Raw genomic sequence first — 12,437 nt, 5'->3', positions numbered from 1 at the left:
TCCTGCAACCTATGCTGTTCTGCCTCCAGCCCCTCACCCCCAGGCTTCTGGCTCACTACAAAGTTCCTGCAACCTATGCTGTTCTGCCTCCAGCCCCTCACCGCCCAGGCTTCTGGTTCAGTACAGGGTTCCTGCAACCTATGCTGTTCTGCCTCCAGCCCCTGGCCTCCCAGGCTTCTGGTTCACTACAGGGTCTCTGCAACCTATGCTGTTCTGCCTCCAGCCATTCTCCCCCCCAGTCTTCTGGTTCAGTACAAGGCTTCTGCAACCTATGCTGTTCTGTATTCAGCCCCTCACCCCCAGGCTTCTCGTTCAGTACAGGGTTCCTGAAAACTATGCTGTTCTGCCTCCAGCCCCTCACCCCCCCAGGCTTCTTGTTCAGAACAGGGTTTGTGCAACCTGCGCTGTTCTGCGTCCAGCTCCTCACCCCCAGGCTTCTGGTTCAGAACAGGGTTCCTGCAACCTATGCTGTTCAGCCTCCAGCCCCTCACCCCCCAGGCATCTGGTTCAATACAAGGTCCTGGAAACGATGCTGTTCTGCCTCCAGCCTCACACCCCAGGCTTCTGGTTCATTTCAGGGTTCCTGCAACCTATGTTGTTCTGCCTCAAGCACCTCACCCCCAGGCTTATGGTTCAGTACAGTGTTACTGCAGCCTATGCTGTTCTGCCCCCCCTATTCTATACTGTCTTATATATGTCCTTTACTTGCCGTTACCTTCACTGCAGTTGCTATCTGCTGTGAGCCCCACTTGTGGTCGAACTGGGTGGGAGTGGTTGGGAGCGGAGCTCCTCTACTTTTTTTTTAAGTTTAACTGTTCCGGAGGGTTTTCGTTTTGAAACAGCAGTGAGGGAAGGAGTTGAAACTTGCACTTCATTGCACTGCACTGAACATTCCCTTCAGCAGCAGGTGTGTTTGTTTGGGTGTATGAACTGCGCGTGGGGGGCATGGCAATGAGGTTTGTGAAGCACCGGGGCAGGCCAGCAGAGAACATAGTTCCACTACTTCTTTTTGTACACGTTGACCACTGAGCCCCACCCTATCCTATACTGCCTTCTATATGTCCTTTACCAGCTGCTACCTTCACAACACCTCTTTTATCTGCTGTGCATCCCACCCTATTCCATACTACCTTATATATGCCCTTAACCTGCCATTACCTTCACTACACCTGTTATCTGCTGTGAGCCCTCTATTCCATATTGCTTTCGATGTCGTCGAGTCGATGGTCCCTTGAAGGCCTCTGTCGAGGGTGATGTCATTGAGTGTATAAGTAGCACGCGTGGCGCCCGTTGGCCTCAGTTCTGTTTTTCCCCCCTTCATTATTGATTTCTCATTGTGTAGACTGTGCCGGCAGACAGGTATTTGCCTTGCGAGAGTTAGAGTGGCAATAACCCAGAAAAATCTACAGCCCATCGCCCCCCAGGCTTCTGGCTCACTACAAGGTTCTGGTTCAGTACAGGGTTCCTGCAACCTATGCTGTTCTGCCTCCAGCCACTCACCCACTCACCCCACCAACCAGGATTGTCTAACAAGTAGGGCCTGAAGCAAATGTAGTTGGGCCCAACGCAGTGACTTTAACATCTGTAAATGCCCACATAGTGCTGCTGAGTGTGCATTTACAGATTTTAGGTGGGCCTTGCCGACTCAGGCCCTACCCTGTCTACGCCTTGGCACCCTATTCTATACTGCCTTCGATATGTCTGTTACCTGCCGTGAACTTCACTGCACCTGTTATCTGCTGTGGGCCACCCTAATCTATACTGTCTTCTATATTTTATTTTATTTATTTATTTTATTTTTTCATTTATGTAACGCCCAGACCCACATGTATCACAGCGTTTGTACGGGGTAATAACAGAGTAAAAACTTTACAGATCATTGTGTTATTAGGAAGCAGTGTAGGAGACAGTTCACGCTTAGGTGTGTTAGTCAAACTTATTGAACATCCAGGTTTTTCAACTGTCGCTTGAATGCTGGGTAGTAGGAAGGCTAATTTCTTAAGTGTGGAGGTAAGGAGTTCCACAGGACAGGGGCTGTGTTGCCAAAACATATTCCTCCTGGTCTGGCTAGTTTAAAACGTGGAACCGCTAAGGTGAGCTGGTCAGAGGAGCAGAGTAAGCGATAGTGCTGTTTCTTTTTGATGTAATGGTTCAAGTACATGGATGCTTCATTGTAGATACATTGGTGCGCTATAGTCGAGGCTTTGAAATCAATCTGTGCTTTTATTGGTAACCAATGGACTTCTCATCGAGTTGCTGAAATGTGGTCCGATATGCGGAGGCCCAGAGCTGCCTGGATGGCTTTTTTTTAAGCAGCTGTAGCTTAGCTAGACTGGACGCGGATGTGCCCTTGAATAGCGCTTTGTAATAGTCTAGTTTGCTCAGGATAGGGGCTCTGGAGAGCGTGAGGCAGTTGTTGGGGCTTATCATATGTCCTTTACCTGCTGTTACCTTCACTACACCTGTTATCTGCTGTGATCCCACCCTATTCTATATTGCCTTCTATATATATAATCCACTCTATCCGACAGCAGTCATTGGCCTAGTTCTTCCTCTACCGACTCTCTCAATCCTACCTTTGCTTAACATCTGCACCTATGAGTCCCCCTGTCCCCTTTCGTTACTCCACTGTCATTAACGTCATGTTACCTTACTGCTAGCAGGTGCACTGTAACCACGAACCACAGTCAGGCTCTCCCTTTGTGTCTCCCCTGTTCTCCCCCCACTGTTGTTTTTCATGTATCTAAGTAAGCCTTCTTGTAACAGCGCCACAATGCCCCTGGGCTGCTTGTGCGCTATATAAATGTAAAAAATAAATAAATATATATATATAATTTACTTGTCATTACCTTCATTACACCTGTTATCTGCTGTGAGCCCACCCTATTCTATACTGCCTTCTATATGTCCTTTACCTGCCCTTACCTTCACCACACCTGTTATCTGCTGTGAGGCCCCACCCTATTCAATAATGCCTTATATGTGCCCTTAACCTGCCATTACCTTCACTACACCTGGTATCTGCTGTGAGCCCCACCCTATCCTATACTGCATTCTATATGTCCTTTACCTGATGTTACCTTCACTACACCTGTTATCTGCTGTGAGGCCCCACCCTATTCCATACTGCCGTGTATATGCCCTTAACCTGCCATTACCTTCACTACACCTGTTATCTGCTGTGAGCCCCCTTTCCATACTGCATTCTATATGTCCTTTACCTGATGTTACCTTCACTGCAACTGTTATCTGCTGTGAGCCCACCCTATTCCATACTGCCTTCTATATGTCCTTTACCTGCCCTTACCTTCACTGCAACAGTTATCTGCTGTGAGACCCACCCTATCCCATACTGCCTTCTATATAGCCTTTACCTGGTGTTACTTTCACTAAACCTGTCAACTGCTGTGAGGCACTGCCCTATTCCATATTGCCTTATATATGCCCTTTTCCTGCCATTACCTTCACACACTGTCCAGCTTTCTTTCCTTCTTTCTTCCCTTCTCTTTCTTTTTCATTTTCTTCAATCTCTCATTCTTTCCTTCTCTTTTGTATTGCATGCTATCTTTCTTCACTCTCTCTTTTTTGACTTCACTCATTTATCTTTTTTTGTTGTTGTTGTGTTTTGTTTTTGTTTTATTGTATTTTAGCCAAAAAACAAAATTATTACTTTTATCACATACATCTAGAAAACTCTACAAAATACACATCTACAAAATAAAACAAGTTTCGAAATAATACAATGAAAAGATAGAAACATAAAATATATAAAACTCTCTACATTCATACATTTTAGAGTCATAAAACATTAAGATGTCATCTGCTAATAAGCAAATAAGAGACATCACATATTAAAAACGTGCCAGAGAAAGAAAGAAAAACATGGAGGGCAAGAGACTAGGAAATGAAAAAAGAAAGAAAAGAGAAAAAAGAAAGAAAGAAAAGAGTAGTATCCAGAAGAAGAGGTCATAGTCATGGAGCGAAGTATAGAATCCGAAGAATAATCCTCTTTTCAGCTTTGTCTCTGCTAGTTTACTTTCTCTCCAGCATACTTTAATTCTTTTTAAAAACTGACCTCTTCAGCCGTAAGAAAGGATTCATTTCCTGATGCAAATCTTTTACAAAACATAACATAAACCAAATATCTCACATCATGTACAAATCTTTGAAATATTTGCACTCTTTGATTCCATATCCCTGTACATTTCGACAAATGATGTTGAGTTGTTTGTCTTTCTGATACATCACATTTATCACATATATCTGTAGGATATTTTTCATTATCTCTGATATTTAGGATTTCCAAGGTTAATAAAAGATTCAATCTGAATCTTAGAAACTACATTCTCATTCCTGGATCCAAGGATTTCTTTAAATACGATGGTAGGAAGGAGCTAGGTTTATCTGTTAGTGTGAGATACAATGATATTTTTGCTAATCTACTTTTTTCTATAGTCCTTATCTGTTACTGAGAATTCTCATAAATGGTTGATTTCCCTTACCTAATCAGTCCCTCGGCAGCTTTGCTGGATTTCTAGGATTTATTTTTTTCACCTGGTAAGAATATGAGCCTTTTTCCCATTCTTACATGTGTTTTGCCATTTGTTTTTTTACCATTTCGTGTGTTCTTGGGCTCTGGAGCCTCACCTACTCCATGAGAACCACTTTTGTGTGTGTTACACAGCACCTTCAGTGCAGTGACACAGGGTTGTCTTGTAGACTTACCACCAACTCCATTTTCTGGGGCTGACTACTGTCCCCCAGAAAAGGGTAAAGTTGCCATTAACTTTACTTTAGTCACTTTTAAACCACAGACCCCATTTTACATGGAGTATTGGAAAGGATTAACTCTTATCCATTTTTGTCTGTTTCTTTTGGAGCCTTGTTTCGCTCCCTTTACATTAAGACTTGGCTGGTGGCAGTGGTAACTACCCTAACTTTTCTACCACGATTATCTCATATAAACGTGGTAATGTTTTAGGCTATTATATTAGCCTCAAACATAAACCCGCTTGACCAAATACATTTTATTTTGGTTCCAGCTGGGTTTATTCGCCGTTTCTTTTTGTTAAAGTCTTTCTTGTGTTTTTCTCTGTATGCCAAACCGGGGATGATTCCTTTGTTCGCTGTCTTTTTGCGGGCTTTTGCACAGAAGCCCTCCTTAAGCCGCCTGAAAGTCTAGGTAGACAGGATGTGAGGGAGGGGTCTTTGGACCCCTGCCATGGGTTCCCTTGGTAACCCATGGCAGGGTAACCCATGGCAATCCAACTCCTGTTGGATTGGCTAAGGAGGCTGTCCTTAGCAGGACAGCCACCCTTCTGTGTGATTGACAGCCAGGCTGAATGAATGGGGGGAAACTGCATAAAACGCAGGTCTCTGGGACTGGAAAGGCAGAGTCGCCACTGCAACAAAAGAACCAACAAGGAACTGGAAGAAGAGGACCCCTACAACAACTGAACTGCCAGGTGAAGCCCTGCTGCAAGTCCGAATCTTCAGAATCCAACGGCAGAGAATATCCACCAGGAAACTTCTTCCCTTGAGCTGGTGGGACCAACCAGTTTGCCCAAACTGCAAGCCAGGACCCCTCCTCTGGTCGAATTCGCTGTACAGAGCTACAGTGGGCCGGATAGCCAGGAAGGTCGGACCATGCTTGGGTTTTAAGGAGCGCACCTTTTATTTGTTGTTTTGCTCTGCTTCTGGTTTCTTCCCTGGGTGGCGCAGGACCCTCCAGTCTTCCTAATACACGTCAGTCCGACAGTCGCTTCAGGAACCGTGAGCCTGCAGGAACCACCAGGAACGTCCGACTCAGCTACAGCTGCCTCTCCGTTTTAAGGTACTATGCAAATCTGGTTTCCCGTTTAGTTCAAACGCGGTAAAAGTGTTTTAAATCTTTTGCCAATACGAGGGCTTGTCTTACTCTTCTCTTTGAACTAACAGTTCTAACAACCAACCTCATCCAGAATCTGTGACATGAACTTTTCCGCGAACTACCCTGACTGTGTGATCTTGAGCAAAAGACTTTTTGACCCATTGACTTTGGACATAAGCCTTTTCTAGCTGATCTCTTCACTGATGTTCCTCTTGTTCAAATGCCCTGAGTACTTACCTGTTGGTTTTCCTAGACTTCTAACAACTTTGTCTTTCCCTTGTCTGGAATTTAAGGGAAGTGGTGTGGTGTATTTATGATTGTGATTCTTTAACTTTCTTATAATAGTGAAATGTTATACAACTGTTGAGTAAATAAATATATAATTTTTTACTTGGAAACCTTGAGTCAGTGTGTACCTGAATCATAGTAATTGCTGTCCTTTGTGTAACTATTTGATACTGCTCACTTACTCTTGAGATAAGTCTGGCTGCTCTGCTACTGCTACCACTTTAACTGTGTAGTACAGGCTTGTACCAAAGGTGAAATTGTACTGTCACTTGTAGTCTTAATTGTTTGTGGTGTTCCCAAAGGGTACTGCATATAATTCTGCCTAACATTATCCAATCCATTCTTTTCATGGATTCTTTTATTTCTAAAGGATTTTGGACATGGATTTCAATAGAGCAATCCGATAGGGTTAGCATTTCATTGCATTTGGATCGTAGTTTGTTCTTGAACAAGTTATCTTTTTTATGAATTAACAATGCCACATCCTCATATAGGGAGGATTTTGGAGGACCAAGGATTAGCCTATACTTCGAGACCCATTTCCATTCCAACCATGCCAACAAAGAGGTAAGACCCAATTCGTATCTTATGCAAGCTATAGGTGCACAATTGGGAAGTGCACGAGTTCTCTTCCAAATTTTAGTTTAATTTTTATCCCAGTCTATATCAAATGATTGCAGGTTAGAATCTAAGCCAAATAAGGTAGTCGGCACTACTTTTCCAATGTAAAATTTTATTCCGGGAAGAATAGCAAATTTACAGTATTGTGAACAGAGCTTCTTCGTTTGTGTCCCTACATTTATTGTCTTTAAATTTAAGGTTGAGAGTAGATGGTTTTTTTCTCAGGAAAGCTCTAATCTGTGAACCCAGATAAGTAACCTCCTTGGCAATTGGAATTGGCAATTTGTCCATTTGCCAAGTAAAAGGTTTTGTGGCCCTCATTGGGTGTTTGAATATAATTATTTTAGATTTGTTAGGATTTATTTTCAGATCATTTTGTGAAGCATAATCAGATAGGGCAGTCAATAGGCATTGAAGTCCAACTTGTGTATAATCTAAAACCACAATATTGTCGGCGTATGCCAACCTATTTATTTTGATGTTACCAATTTTAGGACTAATCAAACCAATCTCTCTCAGCCACTGGAACAGATCTGACTCTTTTATCTTCTCTCTCCCTTTCTATCCCATCTTTTTCCTTTCCTCTCTTTCTCTATACATTTTTTGCTTATCTTCTCTTTCGTTCCTTCTTGCTCCATCCCTTTCGTGTTCCTTCCCTCTCTTTCTTTCCCTCTCACTCTCTTATTCTCTCTCTCATATTTCATACTATCTTTCCTTCACTCTCACTTTTTTTACTTCACCCTTTCCCTCTCGCCTCTCTTTCTTTCCCTCTCTTTCTTTCCTTTAATTGCTTTCCTTCTCTTTCTTACCCACTGTTTTATTGGCACCTCTCCCTGTTCCTGCCTGGAGGGCTTGGGGCGGCCAGTCCCTGCTGCTCACCCTCTATCTCCAGCTCCAGGGATCTTTCCCTGTTTCTTGTCTGGATGAGGGCTTTCTGGAACAGCTGAGTGGGAGCCTGGAGCCGGACGGAGGCATTTAATAAAAAGTGTGTATGCAGTAAAAAGGACACCGTCCAGAGCCTACAAACCATATGTTTTCATCCCAAAAGCAGGATGCTAGGAGAAGGCGAGGAATTTTATTTATGTATTTCTTTATTTATTTATTATAAAATAATAGATGAAACTTGAATGCTAGCAGGTGCCACACTTAGAATTGTGAACGGCAGCCTGAGTAGCATCCAGATTAAGTTATGAATGTTCGCATGCCCACACCGAGACAGATTTCTAAACACTAGCCTGCGCCGCACCTAGAAAAGTCTGTGAATGTTGGCATGCCCACATGTGAAGGCCAACAAGTGCCACACCTAGACAAAACTGTGAATGTTAGCAGGCTAAAGGTCTTGTAACCCACTAACCAATATAAGCTCAAACTCTGCATACTTATCTCACTCAAAAAACTCACACAACCATCTCTCGCACAACAAGCCGCACGCACTTCACAACACTGCAACAACACATAAGCCGGAGCAACAGCACACGCGGACTGACACCAACCCAATACCCGCACCAAACCTCAGCACCCGGTGTACACCGAGTTGAAGCTGCCAACAGAACACCACTCCTCTCACTATCCTTCTCCCTCTTCACCCTACTAACCAATCCCCCCCTTATCACTTACAGATCCGCCAGAGCGCCTGGGGACCAATTCCGTTGGTGACAGTGCGCGGTACAAATACCTTTAACATTTATTTATTTAGACATAAGTAATGCCCACCAAACCTAGGGGCATCTGGGTGATACATTTTAAATACAGATAATTTGAACGGGAGAAACCTTCAAGTCCTGGGTGGCTCCCTCAGGTAATGCAGCCGACGCTGGAGCTGCTGTGCAGCAAGAGTGTAGAAATAGAGAGGAGAGAGTAACTCTTTCAGGCAATGCTGTCCATCTACCTTACTGGCAATATTAAAATGTACAAAGACTTTCACTGTGCTATCTGGCCTGCCTGTTGATATGGTAGGCTGTCAATCTAGCCACGTAATATCACTTATCATGCTTGCTTTATCATCATGGCCCAGTAAGAAAATGCTGCACACAGGAAAGAGAGGGAAAGAAAGAAATAGGGGGAAAGAGGAAAAGAAAAGAGAAAGGGAGTGATGGATAGAGAGAAGTCAAAAAGTAACGACAGAGTGAAGGAAAGATAGTATGCAATACAATGGGGGGAAGGAAAGAAAGACACTGAGAGGGAAAGAAAGAGAGAATGAAACAGTAGGAAAGGAAGATAGAGGGAAACAGAGCGAAGTAAAGAAAGAGGGAGTAAAGGAAAGTTAGTATGCAATACGAGAGACAGAAGGAGAGAAAGAGAGCGAGAGGGAAAGAGAGAAGGAGAGAGCGGGAAAGAAAGGGAAAGAGTGAAGGAAAGATAGTATGCAACGAGAAGGAGAGAGTGACAGGGAAAGTAAGAGACAAGGAAATAGAGAGGGAGGGGAAGGAGTAAAGTAAAGCAAGAAAGAGTGAGTGAAGGAAATATAGCATGCCATGCAAGAGAGAAAAAGGGAGCAAGAGAGAAAGAAAGAAAGAAAGAAAGAAGGGAAGAGAGGGAAAGAAAAAGAAAGGGAGCGTGAGGGAACGAGAGTAACGTATAAAAATAGAGCCAAGGAAAGATAGTATGCAATATTTGGAGAGGAGAGAAAGAGAGCGAGAGTGAAAGAAAGATAAGGAGAGAGAGGGATTAAAAGAAAAAGGGAGAGAACGGTAAAGGCTCAAAAGAAAGAGTGAGTGAAGGTCACTTGGACTGCAATATGAGAGAGAGAAGGAAAGAGAGCTAGAGGGAAAGAAAGCAAAAAGGAAAAAGAGAGAAAGAGGGAAAGCGAGGGAGCAGGAAAGAGTGAAGTAAAAGAAGAAAGAGAGTGAAGGAAAGATAGTCTGAAATGTAGGAGAGAAAAGGAACGAATGAGAGAAGACAAAAGAGAAAAAAGAGAAGGAAGGAAAGGTGAGGAAAACAAGGTGGGGATTGGAACAAACTAGAAGGAAAGCAGTAGAAGCAATGAAGGAGAGAGAGAAAGAGCGAGATGGAAAGGCTGAGAGAAGAAAATAAGAGAATACATGAAAGTAAGAGAAGCGAAGAGAGAGAAGGAAAGAAAGGTAGAGAGTGGGAACGAAAGAGAACAAAAGCTATGAAAGGAAAGAAAGAGAGAGAAGGAGAGAAAAACAAGGAAAAATAGGGAAAGAAAGAGAGGAGAGAGGGAAAGAGTGAAGTAAAAAAGAAAGTGAGAGTGAAGGAAAGAGTATGAAATACGAGAGATAGAATGTGAGAGTGAGAGGGAAAGAGAAAGAGAGAAGGAAAGCAAAAGGGATATAGAGAGGAGGAAGGAAAGAGAAGGAAAACAATAAATGGTTAGAAACAGAGAGGGGAGGGGAGAAGGAGAAAGAGAAGGAAAGAAAGAGATGAGAAGAGACGGGGCTAGAGAAGATAAAAGTATGAAGTAAAAAAGAGTGAGCGAAGAAAGGTAATATGCAATACGAGCGAGAAGGAAAGAATGAGAGAAGAAAGAGAATGACAAAGAGTGAGAAGGAAGAAAGAAGGAAAGAAAGGTAGCAAGCCTGTGGGAAAGAGAAGGAAAGAGAGAGAAGGAAAGAAATAGAAGGAAAGAAAGAACGAGAAAAGAGAAGGAAGTAATGAAAAGAATAAAAAGGAAATAAACAGAGGGGGAGCAAGAGAAGAAAAGAAAGAAAGAAAGAAAGAAAGAAAGAAAGAAAGAAAGAAAGAAAGAAAGAAAGAAAGAAAGAAAGAAAGAAAGAAAGAAAGAAAGAAAAAAGGAAGGAAAAGAGAAAGAAGAAAGCAAGGGGAGAAAAAGAACAAATGGGAAAGAAAGGGAGAAGGGGTCGAAAGAAGGAACGAATGGGAAAAAACAAATAAAGGTAAAGAAGAGTAGACTGAAAGAGAAAAAGGGAAAGAAGGAAAGGGCAAGAAAGAAGGGAAGAAAGAGAAAGATGGACAGGAAGAGAAAGAAGGACAGGAAGAGAGGAAACACTGTTATGCATCTGCACAGTTGCATACCTCAGTAAAGCACTCAGTTGCTTCCCTGAGCTAGGTCCGCACTCAATAAACACCATAAGAACATCGTAAGAAGAAAAGAGAGGAAGAAAGAGAGAAAGAAAGAACTGAGAGAAGAAAGAAAGAGAAAAGGGTAGAAAAAAGAAGCAAAAAATTGAGAGGAAAGAGAGGGAAAGAAAGTGAGAGAAAGGTAAACACCTCTCCTTGCTTCATGGTTCTGGTGAGCGAGGGTGAGCAGCAGGGACGGCTGCCCCAGGCCCTCCAGGCAGGAAACAGGGAGAAGTGCCAATGAAACACCTCTCCTTGCTTCCTTGTGCTGGAGATTGATGGTGAGCAGCAAGGCATGGCCGCCCCAGGCCCTCCAGGCAGGAAGCAGGGAGAGGTGCCAATGACACACCTCTCCTTGCTTCCTGGGGATGGAGAGCGAGGGTGAGCAGCAGGCACTGGCCGCCCCAGTTCGGCCGCCAATATGTTCGGTCTTACTAAAGATAATCATACCCGCGGGAAGAAATGTTACCAGAGTTAAAACACACTTAGCACATGAATCAACACAAGAGAGTTGGGGATAAAAATCATAGGCAATACTTTTGTCAAGGCAGATAGAATCAGGGGACACTTTCCTACAAGTGAATAAAAGTCAATAGGCTTGCGCCAGTGTCAAGTGGGACAGGGTTCCTGTTGCCGAAGATCACACAATTAGTACAGTTCACGCTTCGAGATTGCCAGGAGTACTTAGATATTGTCAAAAGGGAGGCAAAAGTTATAAGAGGGAAGGAAGATAAGGGCAAGCCTTGGGCGAGGAAAAAGGGTTCACCCCAATTCCTCGAAGCTGGACACAGTACCATATTCGACTGAAGAAGAGCTGGTGCTATGGCAGTTGTTCCTGGTAGTTCCAGCAGACTCACGGTTCCTGGAGCTTCAGTCATGGGGACAGGAAGGAGGACATCTGGAGTGATCTGCACTACCCAGGGATGAAGCCAGCAGCAGCAAAAGCAACAGTGAATAAAAGGTGCGCTCCTTTGAAACAGGAGAGACTCTTCAGGTGGCTATCCGGACCACTACAGCTGTGTGCAGCGATTTCAACCAAGAAGAGGATCCTTTGCCTGTGGAAGCTGAGCTGGTTGATCCCACCAGGCTCAAGGGAAGAAGACCCTGGACTGGATCTTCTCTTATCGTTGAAGGGTAGATAGGTCAGGACTGCAGCAGCACTTCACCGGGACTCGGTAGTTGCAGAAGCCGCATTGTTCTACGCTTCTCTTCGGTTCCTTGCAGTTCCAGTGGCGACTCTCAGCCCAAGAGTCCTGCCTTTTATGCGAAAATCCCACATTCACAGAGCCTGGCTGTCAATCACACAGCAGGGGTTTGTCCAGCCCGGACAACCCCTCCAGCCAATGGACGCAAAGTGCGACTTGGGTTTCCAAGGAAACCCTGTGCAGGGGTGACTACACCCCTCCCTCACATTCAGCCCACGTAGACACCCAGGCGCCAAAAGGAGGGCTTCTTCGGAGAAGCCCAGCAAAAGAGGGTGAACAAAGAAGGCAAACCGGGTAAAACACAAGAAGGACTTTAACAAAAAGAAATGGTAAATAAACCCGACCGGAGCCAAAAGAAAGAGTATTTGGTCAAGCGGGTTTATGTTCAAGGCTAATATAATAGCCTGGAACAG

Source organism: Ambystoma mexicanum, chromosome 4q (assembly GCF_040938575.1).
Source record: "Ambystoma mexicanum isolate Mex_15411 chromosome 4q, UKY_AmexF1_1, whole genome shotgun sequence".
Lineage (NCBI taxonomy): Eukaryota > Metazoa > Chordata > Amphibia > Caudata > Ambystomatidae > Ambystoma > Ambystoma mexicanum.
The sequence above is the reverse complement of the archived record's forward strand: the minus strand, read 5'-3'. Positions refer to the sequence as shown.